At 30.6% G+C, this 16,625-nt stretch overlaps 2 long non-coding RNA genes across 2 annotated transcripts; one reads left to right on the top strand and one right to left on the bottom strand.

Annotated features, from left to right (window-relative positions):
* Positions 1 to 4,038: 4,038 nt before the first annotated feature.
* Positions 4,039 to 9,658, bottom strand: LOC146732649 (uncharacterized). Its single transcript, XR_014926786.1, has 2 exons — positions 9,574 to 9,658; positions 4,039 to 5,361 (listed from the first exon to the last, which is right to left on the bottom strand). It is a non-coding gene; the product is annotated as an uncharacterized LOC146732649 (long non-coding RNA).
* Positions 9,659 to 11,790: 2,132 nt separating this feature from the next.
* Positions 11,791 to 13,298, top strand: LOC146732648 (uncharacterized). Its single transcript, XR_014926783.1, has 2 exons — positions 11,791 to 11,877; positions 12,517 to 13,298. It is a non-coding gene; the product is annotated as an uncharacterized LOC146732648 (long non-coding RNA).
* The last annotated feature ends 3,327 nt before the right edge of the window (positions 13,299 to 16,625 follow it).

Below are 16,625 nucleotides of genomic sequence, written 5' to 3'. Positions count from 1 at the left end.
TCATTGTTATTATTATTATTAATTATGACACGAATAGCTTCAAGAAGTAATCATCTAACACCGCCAACTATTAATAATTATTATTACAAAAAGTAAGAACCTTTGTATGTGTATGAATTTCGGTAGTATAAGAACCTTCTTTAGATAATAATAAGGAAATATCATATTTCATTATTAATTATGATGATACGAATAGCTTCAAGAAGTAGTCATCTAACACCACCAATTATTAATAATTATTATTACAAAAAGTAAGAACCTTTGTATGTGTATGAATTTCGGTAGTATAAGAACCTTCTTTAGATAATAATAAGGAAATATATTTCATTATTATTATTAATTATGATGATACGAATAGCTTCAAGAAGTATTCATCTAACACCGCCAATTATAAATAATTATTATTACAAAAAGTAAGAACCTTTGTATGTGTATGAATTTCGGTAGTATAAGAACCTTCTTTAGATAATAATAAGGAAATATCATATTTCATTATTAATTATGATGATACGAATAGCTTCAAGAAGTAGTCATCTAACACGACCAATTATTAATAATTATTATTATTACAAAAAGTAAGAACCATGTATGTGTATGAATTTCGTTAGTATAAGAACCTGCTTATATTTGATAATATAAGAGGACACATAGAATCGAAGACCGAATGACGATGCCGTAAGTACGACATATGGAAATGTTTTTGTCGACATATATCAGCAGTCTCTGTGCGGTTTTCTCGGGGTGATTAAATTTTACGCGACATAATCATGATAACCAAACTTGCTCGCCCGAATGAAAATCTGAGAAAATTACTAAATTTCACTGAAATCACTTGGTACGTGCACATTCAGATTGTCGATACGCTATATCTTCTCTACTATACGTGTTAAATTCAATTGACCATCACATTGACCTAAACAACTTGAATAACTTTTCTTCTTTTTCTTATAAATGCATCTCAAAGATCGTAAGTAAACATTTATTGGTAGAGTGTACAATGAGAGTCTTGTAATGTTGATATCTAGTCCACACAGAATTAATTGGTTGGGGCTTTTCATTGAGTATAATATTACACATCGATAGAACGCAGTTTTCATTTTCTATCGAAATAATAATATAGTAATTGCCAGAAGCATCTCACAATACGCATTCTTAACATTGAAAGCAATGTTCACGTGATCCCCGACAGATGGAAACATAATACAAATCTAACAAATTTCACAATTGTAACGTGGGCATGTTACAATTTTGTGCAATGCAAAAAACATAACTCCTACATTTACTACCAGACAATTAATCTCATCTAAAGCAAACCTGTAACGTAAAATTATCTAAAATGTTCGTTAGAATATTTCAATGATTATTATTATAATACACATTTTAATTTAATTTTAATTTAGATAAAACATATAATATCAATGCGCTTTACATAAACTAGTTATGAAATACATTATTCAGAAAAATAAGATTACATTAAAACCAGATAAAAACACACTATATGGTAAAGATAACATTTTTAGTTGAGAAAAGCAGACAAATTAGGTGCAAGGCAAAAGGATCTGAGAAGTGCGTTAGAGCTATGGTGCAGCAACCGAAAATGCCCTCTTTCGGTAATACTCTTGTTTATAACGGGGTTCAAATAACCGTATAGTGGATGAAGAACGAGTTTGTCTAACTGGAAATGAAATAGTAATGAAGGCGGATAGATAAGGTGGAGCTATAAAATGATGCGTGACAACCACCAATATTATACATGATTTGTTCGTACACGAACATAATTGATGCAATATTTTCATCATGACAACGAGCTCAACAAACTTTATCTTCATGTAGTTCGGTGACTATACATTTTTGATTAACAATACCAACTAAAAAAAAAACAAATCTGGTCATAAGTTTTAAGAATAAAGTATCTGAAAGTATATATAGCTTTGGTAAATAGTTTACAGTAAGAGGAATAATACATAGATTAACAAATATACCCAAAAACTAGTGTACGTGATCGCATACTATAATTTATCCTTGATTTTAACGAGCTAATCAATTTAGTTTAAGGTAGAAGCCTACTCATGATTTCAATTACACAGAATTTATTTATTTTCCAATAAATTGTACTTTCGAGCAATATAAAGGATATTGACTGAAAAAGTTGGGGCCACCAGCTTAATTTTCGAGGAAATTATGATTGTATTATTTTTATGGATAGTGGCCATCTTGTCAAAATTCTAGTGCCTTTACCTGAGGTTCCTAAGACAGAGATATTTTATACTGTAGGCTGTAAACGATGAAATACTTTTTGGTGTTCTCAATTATTTCTAAAATCTGGGTTTTAAAAAGTGGCAAAAATACAATAATTCTTTAACATTGTGCTCTATGTAATTTCTCAAAATACGTCACTGTTTCACACGAAAGAATGCTTATTTCCCGGTTCCATGCGATTTATGACTAACTTTCTCAACAATTTTTACATTAAGTCGATTTTATATGTAGCAGATGATTTATAACAGTTTTATATTATTCATTTGTCAATGATGCATCTGTATATGTGATGTACACGACCGTGTAGTTTCTTTGAGGCAGAAACTTACTCACATTTTTGTAGAGCAGGTATTAAATTGCATAACAATGTTGATTTGTGTATTAATGCAATAGGAGTTACCACAAAACGACTGATGATGTATTTTAACAATTTATGAATTCACTTTGATTTGTCATAGACAAAAAGTGAATCTTATCTTTTTTTGTAAACCATATTTTTGGAATAGTTCTTGACAACGATCAAGATACATTATATTTTCACCAGCCAACACTGTACATCGTCCCCTAGCATGGCTTCGTTGACCCATTTTCACGAATAGACGGTGACAGTTGTCTGAAACTATTTGTAAAGGCGTTCTCCGACACTGACAAAATGGCGGGCATGTTTATGTTAATAGCCCTGAGCGAACAATCCAAGACATTCGCTGCCAACTCAACGAGCTCCAATACTGACTGGACGAACCAACACCTTTCAGTACACATGCAGTAGTGGGGGTATATGTTCAGAGATATTTCACATTAAAAAAATAGTTGCATTATACCGTTCATAATGTAAAATGAAGCAGGGCATAAATGGTATTTTGTTGTTAACTACAAAATGATGAGCCACCTTAAAATCATCGACCCCCCAACATAAACTTCTACAATTTATAACACACATACTCCGAAGCACACACCTTCTTTCATAATCCTGGTTAACCTTTTCAATGCAAAATGTTATAATGTAGGTGTGTTTGAAGACTGGATTTTAGGTTTCCACAGCTGTTAGAGGGGAAGTCATGGCAAACAACATAATGCTTCTAGAAAAAAGAACTCCACAATGTAGGAGAAAGCAATTTACAGTTTCATTATATCACTTTTCAGTCTCTTGATATTAAACTTTTAATCAGTATTATGTAGTCCACCATCTTGATTCTCCAGCAAAGAGTTGTGGGTAAAGTGTGACATCATATTCACTGTTGTGAAAATTGAGAGATACTGAGTCAAATTAGTTTAAATTTTGGTGTGCACATTACTCATGTATATAAATATAATAATGGAAATACACAAAAAAACTGTATAACCTACTTGGATCAATGAATTGTAAACAATAAACACAAAAATGAATATTTTCAGTTAGTTGTCATGACAACATGTATTTTATATGCGTGTTCGTCACCGGTACATGTAAGCTACCAGGCTATAAACTATAAGCCAATTTGAAGTTCAACTTTTTTATCAATTTCTCACAACAGTGGATATGATGTCATAATTTATGCATAATCCTTTGCGGTGGACCACTTAAATTAATGAAAAGTTAAATATCTAGAAAATGAAAAATTATAAAAAAAACGCAACTAGCATTGTTTTGTTAGCATAGACATCTCCTATTAAATGGAATTTTTTCATGTTTATGCCGGAAGAGCATGCAGAGAAACAAAGAATTTATCATTTTACCCGGTCTCTGGATTAACACACTGTTTTATGTGCCTTCTTCAGTGTAATCAACACATTCACACCTTTTGTGTTCCTAATTTGTTCTTTATTTGTACTCCAACCCATATAAAGTATGACAATTCATAAAATATAAAACAACATGTATAATACAATCAACTCCAAAAATGTAACCACTTCAAAAGCAGGATTATTTAACTCAAAGAACCAACGTCAAACTTACAAAATATCATGAAGTTAGGGCTGACTATTTGTCCATTAGTCCAAATGATGAGTGTTGAATTTAAATAAAAACAGTGTAAAATCTGTTATCACAGAGTAATGTAAATCAGTATTTAATGTGCACATCTTATCAGAACAGAATGACCATCACACATAACACATTAGAAGATATCACTTAAAAACTACAAAAACAAATGAGTTGTATAAAATTCCAAAATAGTACAAAAAAAAGATATTAGAAGCACATTATCAATACGACATATAAACCAAATATTTTATTTATTTATTGTATACTGAATCATTATTTAGCCAATTTTTTTGATAAAAAATTTGCTTGTCAAATTTTGGTAGAAATTATGATTTATACTATATATATTGAGTTACTGAACTGTGCAATTCACAATTCTTGGAGAGTATATTATTATGGTTTATTTCATATCAGTAGTTGCTTTCTTTTTAATCTAAGTAGCATCTTTAAAGACATACTGTAATACTTTATTGACATATTAAATATAGAGTACACAATGGAGTTCTTATCATTAGTAGTATGGCATCTGATATATTTTGTTTTGGCTAGGGACTAATTGCTTAATAAAAGAATAACAGTCAACTCAAATTTGGTCTGTTGATTCCAATAATAGGAACAAGCAGCCTGTCGGCTGAGATAGCTCTGCTGTTGACAATGCACATTTCAATTAAAGAACTGAAGATATCATTAGAAAATGGAAAATATGTATAGTATTAAAGCAATCGATTCGGACTTGCTTTTTTCTACAAGAATTCAAAAATATCACTTTACCAAAAATTACAAAAATATTCATCAAAATTGGAGAATCAAAGTTATCAGCATGAAATGAACAAATATGACAGCAGTCCACATGTAGTACCTATATGTATAATATCAAAGCAATCAGACATGCAGTTTTTAACAAGAAGTCACAAAAACATGGCAAAATGGAAATGGCAAAAAAATACTTCAAAGAAAAAAATCATAGAATTCCTTATACAAAAAAAATTGAAATACAGAAGTAAAAAAAAGTATATTATATTATATATTATTTACAAAAAATGTGCCCTCTATTCAAGGCACTTTATGAAGTTGAATCTTTTTGTTTGCAGATAGTCTGTAAATTCTTCTGCCTTCTTTTTGTAATTTGTAGAGAAATACTGAAATAAAAAAAAAGGTTTATTCAGTTTTGAATATTAGTATACATATGTTATAGCGTGCAGTTAATATTGTGGTATTGCAGAGGGTACATATGTTTAAACAAAAGTCTATAATTTTTTATCTATAATTTTTTTATCTCTTCCAGGAACAGCATCCGCATTGCAACCAAGACAGTTCACACTTTGATGTGGATACAATGTATCTAACCATGTTGATTGCACCTAGGAGGTGTTACCACTGTGACACTAAGTGAAATTTGTTTTGTCTGAGGAGACTTATTGTCGATTAACCTAGATTAAAACATACTAAGAATATTTGTAATAGCCATTTATATGGTTAATTATCACATAATTCCAAGAACCTTATATTTGGTACAATATATGGTACCTTAAGAACCTTGATATTAAAATATGAAATAGGACAGTAATATTATTAATATTATAGATTGTATATGGAACTATTAAATTTATATGTGGGTTTACAAAACTAAAATATGTTTTAAATTGAATTAATAAGCATAGAATTCCAAGAACCTTATATTTGGTACAATAAATGGTACCTCAAGAACCTTGATATTAAAATATGAAATATGACAGTAATATTATTAATATTTTAGAATGCATATGGAACTATTAAATTGATATGTAGGTTTACAAAACAAAAATATTATTTAAATTGAATTAATGAGAACAGAATTCCAAGAACCTTATATTTGGGACAATATATGGCACCTTAAGAACCTTGGTATTAAAATATGAAATATGACAGTAATATTATTAATATTATAGATTGTGTATATGGAACTATTAAATTGATATGTGGGGTTACAAAACTAAAATATTACTTAAATTGAATTAATAAGCATATAATTCCAAGAACCTTATATTTGGTACAATATATGGTACCTTAAGAACCTTCATTTTGAAATATGAAATATGACAGTAATATTATTAATATTATAGATTGTATATGGAACTATTAAATTGATATGTGGGGTTACAAAACTAAAATATTATTTAAATTGAATTAATCAGCATAGAATTCCAAGAACCTTATATTTGGTACAATATATGGTACCTTAAGAACCTTCATTTTGAAATATGATAGTAATATTATTAATATTATAGATTTATATGGAACTATTAAATTGATATGTGGGGTTACAAAACAAAAATATTATTTAAATTGAATTAATGAGCACAGAATTCCAAGAACCTTATATTTGGTATAATATATGGTACCTTAAGAACCTTGATATTAAAATATGAAATATGACAGTAATATTATTAATATTATAGATTGTGTATATGGATTTATTAAATTGATATGTGGGGTTACAAAACTAAAATATTACTTAAATTGAATTAATAAGCATATAATTCCAAGAACCTTATATTTGGTATAATATATGGTACCTTAAGAACCTTGATATTAAAATATGAAATATGACAGTAATATTATTAATATTATAGATTGTAGATGGAACTATTATATTGATATGTGGGGTTAAAAAACTAAAATATTATTTAAATTGAATTAATAAGCATAGAATTCCAAGAACCTTATATTTGGTACAATATATGGTACCTTAAGAACCTTCATTTTGAAATATGATAGTAATATTATTAAAATTATAGATTTATATGGAACTATTAAATTGATATGTGGGGTTACAAAACAAAAATATTATTTAAATTGAATTAATGAGCACATAATCCCAAGAACCTTATATTTGGTACAATATATGGTACCTTAAGAACCTTCATATTAAAATATGAAATATGACAGTAATGTTATTAATATTATAGATTGTATATGGAACTATTAAATTTATATGTGGGTTTACAAAACTAAAATATGTTTTAAATTGAATTAATAAGCATAGAATTCCAAGAACCTTATATTTGGTACAATATATGGTACCTTAAGAACCTTCATTTTGAAATATGAAATATGACAGTAATATTATTAATATTATAGATTTATATGGAACTATTAAATTGATATGTGGGGTTAAAAAACTAAAATATGATTTAAATTGAATTAATAAGCATAGAATTCCAAGAACCTTATATTTGGTACAATATATGGTATCTTAAGAACCTTGATATTAAAGTATGAAATATGACAGTAATATTATTAATATTATAGATTGTAGATGGAACTATTATATTGATATGTGGGGTTAAAAAACTAAAATATTATTTAAATTGAATTAATAAGCATATAATTCCAAGAACCTTATATTTGGTACAATATATGGTACCTTAAGAACCTTCATTTTGAAATATGATAGTAATATTATTAATATTATAGATTGTAGATGGAACTATTATATTGATATGTGGGGTTACAAAACTAAAATATTATTTAAATTGAATTAATAAGCATAGAATTCCAAGAACCTTATATTTGGTACAATATATGGTACCTTAAGAACCTTCATTTTGAAATATGAAATATGACAGTAATATTATTAATATTATAGATTTATATGGAACTATTAAATTGATATGTGGGGTTAAAAAACTAAAATATTATTTAAATTGAATTAATAAGCATAGAATTCCAAGAACCTTATATTTGGTACAATATATGGTATCTTAAGAACCTTGATATTAAAGTATGAAATATGACAGTAATATTATTAATATTATAGATTGTAGATGAAACTATTATATTGATATGTGGGGTTAAAAAACTAAAATATTATTTAAATTGAATTAATAAGCATAGAATTCCAAGAACCTTATATTTGGTACAATATATGGTACCTTAAGAACCTTCATTTTGAAATATGATAGTAATATTATTAATATTATAGATTGTAGATGGAACTATTATATTGATATGTGGGGTTACAAAACAAAAATATTATTTAAATTGAATTAATAAGCATAGAATTCCAAGAACCTTATATTTGGTACAATATGTGGTACTTTAAGAACCTTGATATTAAAATATAAAATATGACAGTAATATTATTAATATTATAGATTGTATATGGAACTATTAATTTGATATGTGGGGTTACAAAACTAAAATATGTTTTAAATTGAATTAATAAGCATAGAATTCCAAGAACCTTATATTTGGTACAATATATGGTACCTTAAGAACCTTCATTTTGAAATATGATAGTAATATTATTAATATTATAGATTGTAGATGGAACTATTATATTGATATGTGGGGTTACAAAACAAAAATATTATTTAAATTGAATTAATGAGCACAGAATTCCAAGAACCTTATATTTGTGACAATATATGGCACCTTAAGAACCTTGGTATTAAAATATGAAATATGACAATAATATTATTGATATTATAGATTTTATATGGAACTATTAAATTGATATGTGGGGTTACAAAACTAAAATATTATTTAAATTGAATTAATAAGCATAGAATTCCAAGAACCTTATATTTGGTACAATATATGGTACCTTAAGAACCTTCATTTTGAAATATGAAATATGACAGTAATATTATTAATATTATAGATTGTATATGGAACTATTAAATTGATATGTGGGGTTACAAAACAAAAATATTATTTAAATTGAATTAATGAGCACAGAATTCCAAGAACCTTATATTTGGGACAATATATGGTACCTTAAGAACCTTGATATTAAAATATGAAATATGACAGTAATATTATTGATATTATAGATTGTATATGGAACTATTAATTTGATATGTGGGGTTACAAAACTAAAATATTATTTAAATTGAATTAATGAGCACAGAATTCCAAGAACCTTATATTTGGGACAATATATGGTAACTTAAGAACCTTGGTATTAAAATATGAAATATGACAGTAATATTATTAATATTATAGATTGTATATGGAACTATTAAATTGATATGTGGGGTTACAAAACTAAAATATGATTTAAATTGAATTAATAAGCATAGAATTCCAAGAACCTTATATTTGATACAATATATGGTACTTTAAGAACCTTGATATTAAAATATGAAATTAGAGAATAATATTATTAATATTATAGATTGTATATAGATCTACGGAGTTGATATATGATCTTATGAGTAAATATGAATCAATACCAGGCTTTTGATCGCGGAAACATAGAACCTTGATGCGTCAAGAACCTTTTGAAGAAAAAACACCAAAGGGCAGTCAGTGACCTTTAGTTGGCAATCATATAAAGAGATATTTCTCTAATGAACGTGATTTACCTGATGGATTTAGTCAGATATTCATCAAAACCTAAATAGCGATGGTAAAAATCACATTACATTGCATTTTCATTCTCGCTACGATTCTGGTACGAAAACAGTGAAGTGAGCATGCGTGAGGTGAATTTTGAGCGTGCTAGGCAGCCAGTTCGTAGTGTCAGCCAATCAGAGCGAGGTTCTTATATGCGGTTCTTACCCGTATTCCGGTAAAAATTATACCTCTAGCCGTGGTCGTTCCAACTGCAAGTGAAGTACATTTATAAATTATCGTCCATACGCTAAATCTTGAATTGGGCAATGATTTGATGAGATACGGTTTTTATTTGTACTGGTGCGACACCGCATTCCGAGGATATACGCTGTGGATAAGTTGCAATACGAAAGGTGCCCTCATGGGACAGTTTATTCTTGTACCTTCGTTTTCTTACTATCATTTTTTTTTACTAACACCATCTATGCAATCAGGGAGCTCTCATTACAGCTCCCTGATGCAATGTACTTATTTTACATTTTTATTGTTATAATTTTACTCTTTATTGTAATTTTATCTACTGTAAAATACTTTAATTTCGCTTGGAATTAATTTTCCCTGAAGGAATGATTCAGTGAATTTACCTTTTTTCCTATATTTTGCATTCAACTTGTCAAAAATCAGTAAAAATAAATTCCATACTATAAAAAGTATTTTACAGTATATCACAACAGAGATTCGATAACAATAAAGTTATTATTATTTACTAATTTGAGTAGGAAGGAAGTTGCGACAGGCAGCAAAGCAGTGTTGTAAATAAACAGACAAATGAACATTCATTTGCCGGCAGAGAGCACTGCAATCCCATATAAATCATTATTGTCTAATAAAATCATATAAAATGTAGGCATCACCGACTCCTGTTACATTTTTCTTCGATATAAACAGTTGTTCGAAGTTATACTTTCCCTGCTTTTCCATCCAATATTACCGTCCTAGTTTTGTCACATATGCTTTCTAAGTTTCCCTTACCAAACTGTTTTTTTGTGGCAACTAGTTCGCACGCTTGTGGCAAGCATAGCGCAAGCATATTTGATTGCCAGAACATTCTGGCAACTAGTTGCCGATCATTGCCAGTAGTGGCAATCATTCTGGCAACTACTTAGTTATTTGTGGCAACATTGCCACAACACAGAGTAAACATAATTTTGTGGCAACTATGCGGCAAAAGTAAAAGTGGTAATTTATAGAGTGGGCATAAGTGTATATGTATATCTTAGCCTTAAGTAAAAAAAGTTGTGTGACGTCAACATTGAATATGTATTTAAAATCTTTCTTTATTACGCATCACATTTGACTTACAAATTACAAACTTATACTGAATTCAAAAAATATATTGTCAGAAATAAAATGAATGAAAAATGTACTAGCCCAATATTGTATAAGCATGCAGCCTGTCGGCTGATATAGCTCCGCTGCATACTCTGAAAGTAATTTGATCCAAACTGAAGACACTGTTGCAAAATCTTATGGTGGTAAACCCAAGGAATGCACTTACATTAATAAACCATTCAGTTAAGCTGTTTTCAAGAAAATGTGACAAAATTATTCACAAAAATTAAAAAATTCAAGATATTGTCATGAAATGAATTGGTGTGGTTTTATCAATAAGGAAATTATGTGCTAAATTTAAAACCTTGGATGATCTTTATCAACTTGGTTTTAAATTTAATCACCTACTTTTGTGGCAGGGAATTATCGCTGCTCTCCCAGATAATTGTAAAACGTCGGCAATTTGATGTTTTAAAAGCTGGTGCACTTTTCATGTGAAAACAAAAGTATGCAATTTTTTTTTTCTTGTCAATGTAAGAACATTATATTGTATTGTATTATAAAAAAACAAGATTACAGAACAGAAATTAAAGAAAAACAATCAAAACACAACGTATATCTCCGCTTGCCACGTTCTGTATAATTTTTTTTTTTCAATTTTACGTACGTGCCAAAATCACGGAGTACATTTTTACATCCATAGGCTGTAGATTGAAATATTTTTTTTACCGAAACATACCAGTCGTTATTTTTTCCATGGTCTCAGCATCTTGAATGTCCGAACGGAACAACGGAACACCGTGCAGGCGAACGATGTGGTCTCAGTAACCGCTTTTACTAATCGTTGCAAAATGTTACGACTTTATGTGGAGAAATGAAATTCGCACAGATACAAAAAGGTCAAAGTGCATGGACTGTCTTGTCTGACTTCGCGCGCGAACTTGTATCGTCTCCTCGCGCACCGGTCAAACGCACGTTGAAAGAGCTGTCACTTTTCACAGGTAAGAATATAATATAAATATATATTAATTTTACTGAGCTAAATATGTTTTGTTTGTGTGAGTCTATGCTGGCCGTAATCGCAATGTCGATTTTGCGTATTTTATTCAGAATGACACAAACGCTGTAATCCAAGGTCATCTGCTGCTTGCATGTCATGATGCGTTACCGATTCGATCGATCTTTTATAAATTAACATTAAAATCTTGTTGAATATTGACCAATGTTCAGTTTAATTTCCGTGATTTTGGCGAACAATTCAGTTGAATACAGTAGGAATAATGTAGCCAAACAATATCCGAATACACGTCGTCAAAACGAAATTTACAAATTCAAGAAAACAAAACAAATGACTGACAAACAAGAAGGTCAAATCCGGGAAATTATATCTATCCCACAGCTCATATCTTGTCTCTTGTTCACACTAACTCATTTCTCACTGTGTATTGTAACTTACTATGTGTTGTGTGTCTAAACATCAAGAGTGGCAAAACAGGTCATTTTCTTGTCTCTTCAAAAGTTGTCATTTTCTCCTGTGTACAACAATGTACACCTAATTGCAATTGATTATAGAATATTTATAAGTGACTTTTGTCTTGAACCACAACCAATTGATTAATTTTTGTTTCTTTCTTTTTCAGTGTTTGGCATAAACAAATTACACATGTCAATGTCGTACACATGTCAACGTGTAAACGAACAGTGTCTTTGGGCCGTGTAATGAGAGAATTCAACCAATCTATATATTTTCAAGCTCTGCCGATGTGGAATGTTATGATGGTCATCCAGTGTTATCTTGCAGTGTTTGTATGGTCCTGGAAAATCTTTCTAAATTCACAGCAATGTCATAATTTTTCTGATTTTTAACTGGATGGTTAAAAATAGGTTGCAGAGAAAGTCTTGTATTCCAATTGCTTTGTTAGTCCCTTTTCAGACATACCACCGGTACTTGTAGACTAAAACAGACCTTACATATTTATGGTTTCTCAATGTTAATGTCACAGAGCTTGAAATTAACTTCAGTTTTCTTATTTTAAACTTTATGTTTAAAAATGACAATTTTCAAAATTATTAGACTTTAGTATCAAAAAATAATGTCTTGTATTCCAATTGCTTTGTTAAGCCTCGTTCAGACATACTTGTAGGGTGAAACAGACCTGACATATTTATGGTTCCTCAGTGTTTATGTCACAGAGTGGGGATGTGTCATGTGTATTCACTGAGTGGACCTCCCACATTTTGTGAAGTTACCTTCAGTTCTGTTATTTTATATTTTATGTTTAAAAATGATATTATCTATCATTATTTTTCAAAATTATTATTAGACTTTACTATCAAAAATAATATTTTGCACTTTGCAAATCCTGTAAATCACCACTAGTTTAATAAGGCAATTAAAATTTGTTGCTTCACTCAGAATAAATCCATTGTTTGATTTTGTGTTTGTGTTTGTGTTGGTGGGGTTTTGTGCGTGGTGGTAGTGCATGGTGGTTGTGGGGGTGGGGGGATGTGCCTACCTATATTTCCTTGCCACAAGCAGTTTTCTGGCAACTGTGCCACAAGCTGGATTCTGGCAGTTTACAAGAAATTGTGGCATACATGCCGCAAACTTTGTGGCAACCTTGCCATATTAGTTGCCACAAGTGCTAATTTGCATGCGAAAATATGCATATGCTGCAAGCGTTCCGCAAATCACTTGTGGTACACACGCCACAAAGTTGTGGCAAGCTTGCCACAAGTATGTGCCAGAAGCCTTGTATTTCCGTAAGGGTTGTCACAGGTACGTTAGACTTCCACAAATTTTCCATTTTCATGTATTATTGTTAGACATCCTATTCAAATACCGCACCAACATTTGGTACGTTTTTTTTTAATACTACTATACAAGTCAAAATGTTGGTCTAAGTTAGGGACGACGTCAAAAGATCGATGTCTGATAAAAAACATATTTCCTTTAGTTTGGGGGGGGGGGTTGACCTCAAAAAGTTTCCATCTGACAAAAACGATTTTATTTTTTAATGAAGTCAAAAATATCTTGGATTATTTGTAGTTCGTTTTTTTCTATCCAATCATGGACAGAAATAACCGAAAAGGGAAAAAAAACAGAAAAATGGTTTGGTTCGAGTGTAAATCTGTGCGTCAAATGAGGTGCATTTGTAAAATCTTTTTACACCCACCCGACAACCAACTGCTATGCAATACTCCTGTCCGATTATCAATTTGTATTTAATGGTGAATGTAGTCTGACGCCATGACCAATATTTATCAATTAAGTTTCAGTGGGGGTTAGGGGGGTGTGGAAAAAAACTAAAGGAATTAAGTTTTTTATCCGACATCGATCTTTTGACGTCGTCCCTTACGTATACAATATTCTTATACATGCACATACATAACCCATTATTATTTTCTTATATTAATAAATTATTCCATCAGATTTTATCAAGTAAACATGTTTTTATTTTCAATTATCCATAAATATAAAAATAGCACCGGCAAAAAATATCATTCACGCCTGCTTTGTTGACTTAAGCAAAGCTTTTGATTGTGTTTGGTGTGAAGGGCTATTCTTTAAATTAGGAAAAGCAGGAGTGACAGGAAAATGTATTAATTTGATTCAGTCAATGTATACAAATACTAGGTATGCTATTAAGACTGGTCATGGTTGCACCAAACCATTTGTATCATCTCGTGGTGTTAAACAAGGGTGCAGCTTAAGCCCATTATTATTTAACGTATATAGGTATTACTGAAGAAAATTGTCATCAAAAATTTGATTAATGACAACACACAATTTTAACAAGTTACTAGAGCTGAACTTTGTTACTATCCTCTTATTATTGACATTAGTTCACAAATGTTGAAGTATCATGAAAGGCTAAAATCAATTAAAAATAATTCTCTTCTGGACTGTGCTTTCAATACTGGTAACATTAACGGTAATTCTTGGACAGCATTTGTTAAAAGATTATTAGTCCCCGTTCGGACGAAGTCAGAAAACGGGGACTTATAATTCGGTCTCCGTCCGTCCGTGCGTCTGTGCGTCCGTCCGGAGTCATATCTCAGAATCCCTTGGACCGATTCTGTTCATTCTTTGCATGTGCCTAGTACTTTATGTGGGACATATGCACATGCAGTGGTTTAGAGATTCGATTCAAAATGGCCGACTGGCAGCCATCTTGTTTTTTGAAAATGTTGTATTTTGGACATGCTTTGTCAGTTTTCATTCAAACTTGGTACATAGATTATACATGTTAGGATACATGTCCATGATGATTTATTTCACGATTGGATCAAAGATGGCCGACTGGCAGCCATCTTGTTTTTTGAAAATGTCGTATTTTGGACATGCTTTGTCAGTTTTCATTCAAATTTAGTACATAGATCATACATGTCAGGATACATGTCCCTGACCGTCCGTGAGTTCCTGAGTTTGTCTTTCCGAGTGTCAGTCTATCCAACGTCATATTTCAGAATCCTGAGAACAGATTCCGTTCATTCTTTGCATGTGCCTAGTACCTTATGTGGGACATATGCACTTGCAGTGGTTTAGCGATTCAATTCAAAATGGCCGACTGGCAGCCATCTTGTTTTTTGAAAATGTTGTATTTTGGACATGCTTTGTCAGTTGTCATTCAAACTTGGTACATAGATTATACATGTTAGGATACATGTCCATGACGATTTATTTTGCAATTGGATCAAAGATGGTCGACTGGCAGGCATCTTGTTTTTGTTTTTTTATGCAGTGTCTTGGACGTGCTCTGTCAGTTTTCATTCAAATTTGGCACATACATGTACTTTATACATGTTAGGATGCATGTCCATGACAATTCGTTTCAAAATCTGGTCAAGGATGGTCGATTGACAGCCATCTGATTTGATTTCCACAATTTATGTACCATTTTCATTCGTATTTGGCACATACATCATACATATCAGTGTGTTTCATAATCAGATCAAAGATGGCTGAATAACGACTGTTTTTATTTTGGCCATATTACTATGACACGAAACATGTGTTTTGATGTAAATAAACAATCTGTTGTATACGCCACTTGAAACTCAAGTTTCAAGGACATGCTCGCGACAACCCCTCCGCTTTAATACATGTATGACGAGCACAAAGAGAACTTAACGGGGACTGTGTCATTTTCAATGACTTGTTCACATTAACTCAAATCAGTTATGTGTCTAACACTATGGAATCCTAAACCCAATTCACTATAATAGTCTGGCTGCCAATGGTATTTGAACCAGAAAAGAATAAGCTACATACTGTACTTGTAATTTTAAATTAAATTTTGAATATGAATCCAAAGTTTCAAATTTCTTCTCATTCATTGCCAATAGGAAGCCTTAGATATAATCAAACACTTTCAAAGCAAAGTTTTGTACTCTATGTAATGAACAAGCTATTGGTAGTGAATTTGAAGCTGTGTTAGTAATTTATGATGACATTTTCCTTGTCTAATATCACTCCTGGTAATTATGGTGAAAAAACAAAGGTAAATCTACAGGCGTCAAAATAAGCTTCAAAAGCAGTAGCAAGTAAAATATGAACACAAAAAAAACAACGAAATGATTGTCAAAGTGCTCAAATTTGAATATTTAGGACACATTTCCTACAATCTATGCATATTCATATCACATTATATTTCACATGTGCTCTGAAACACCAGTTTGATCATTATGTTGGAGACAAACACCCTGATATGCACGAACAGGACAAACTTGACACTGTATACATGCA

The sequence above is a fragment of the Saccoglossus kowalevskii genome, chromosome 17 (assembly GCF_978046115.1).
Source record: "Saccoglossus kowalevskii chromosome 17, keSacKowa6.1, whole genome shotgun sequence".
Lineage (NCBI taxonomy): Eukaryota > Metazoa > Hemichordata > Enteropneusta > Harrimaniidae > Saccoglossus > Saccoglossus kowalevskii.
This window is presented reverse-complemented; position numbering and strand designations above follow the sequence as displayed.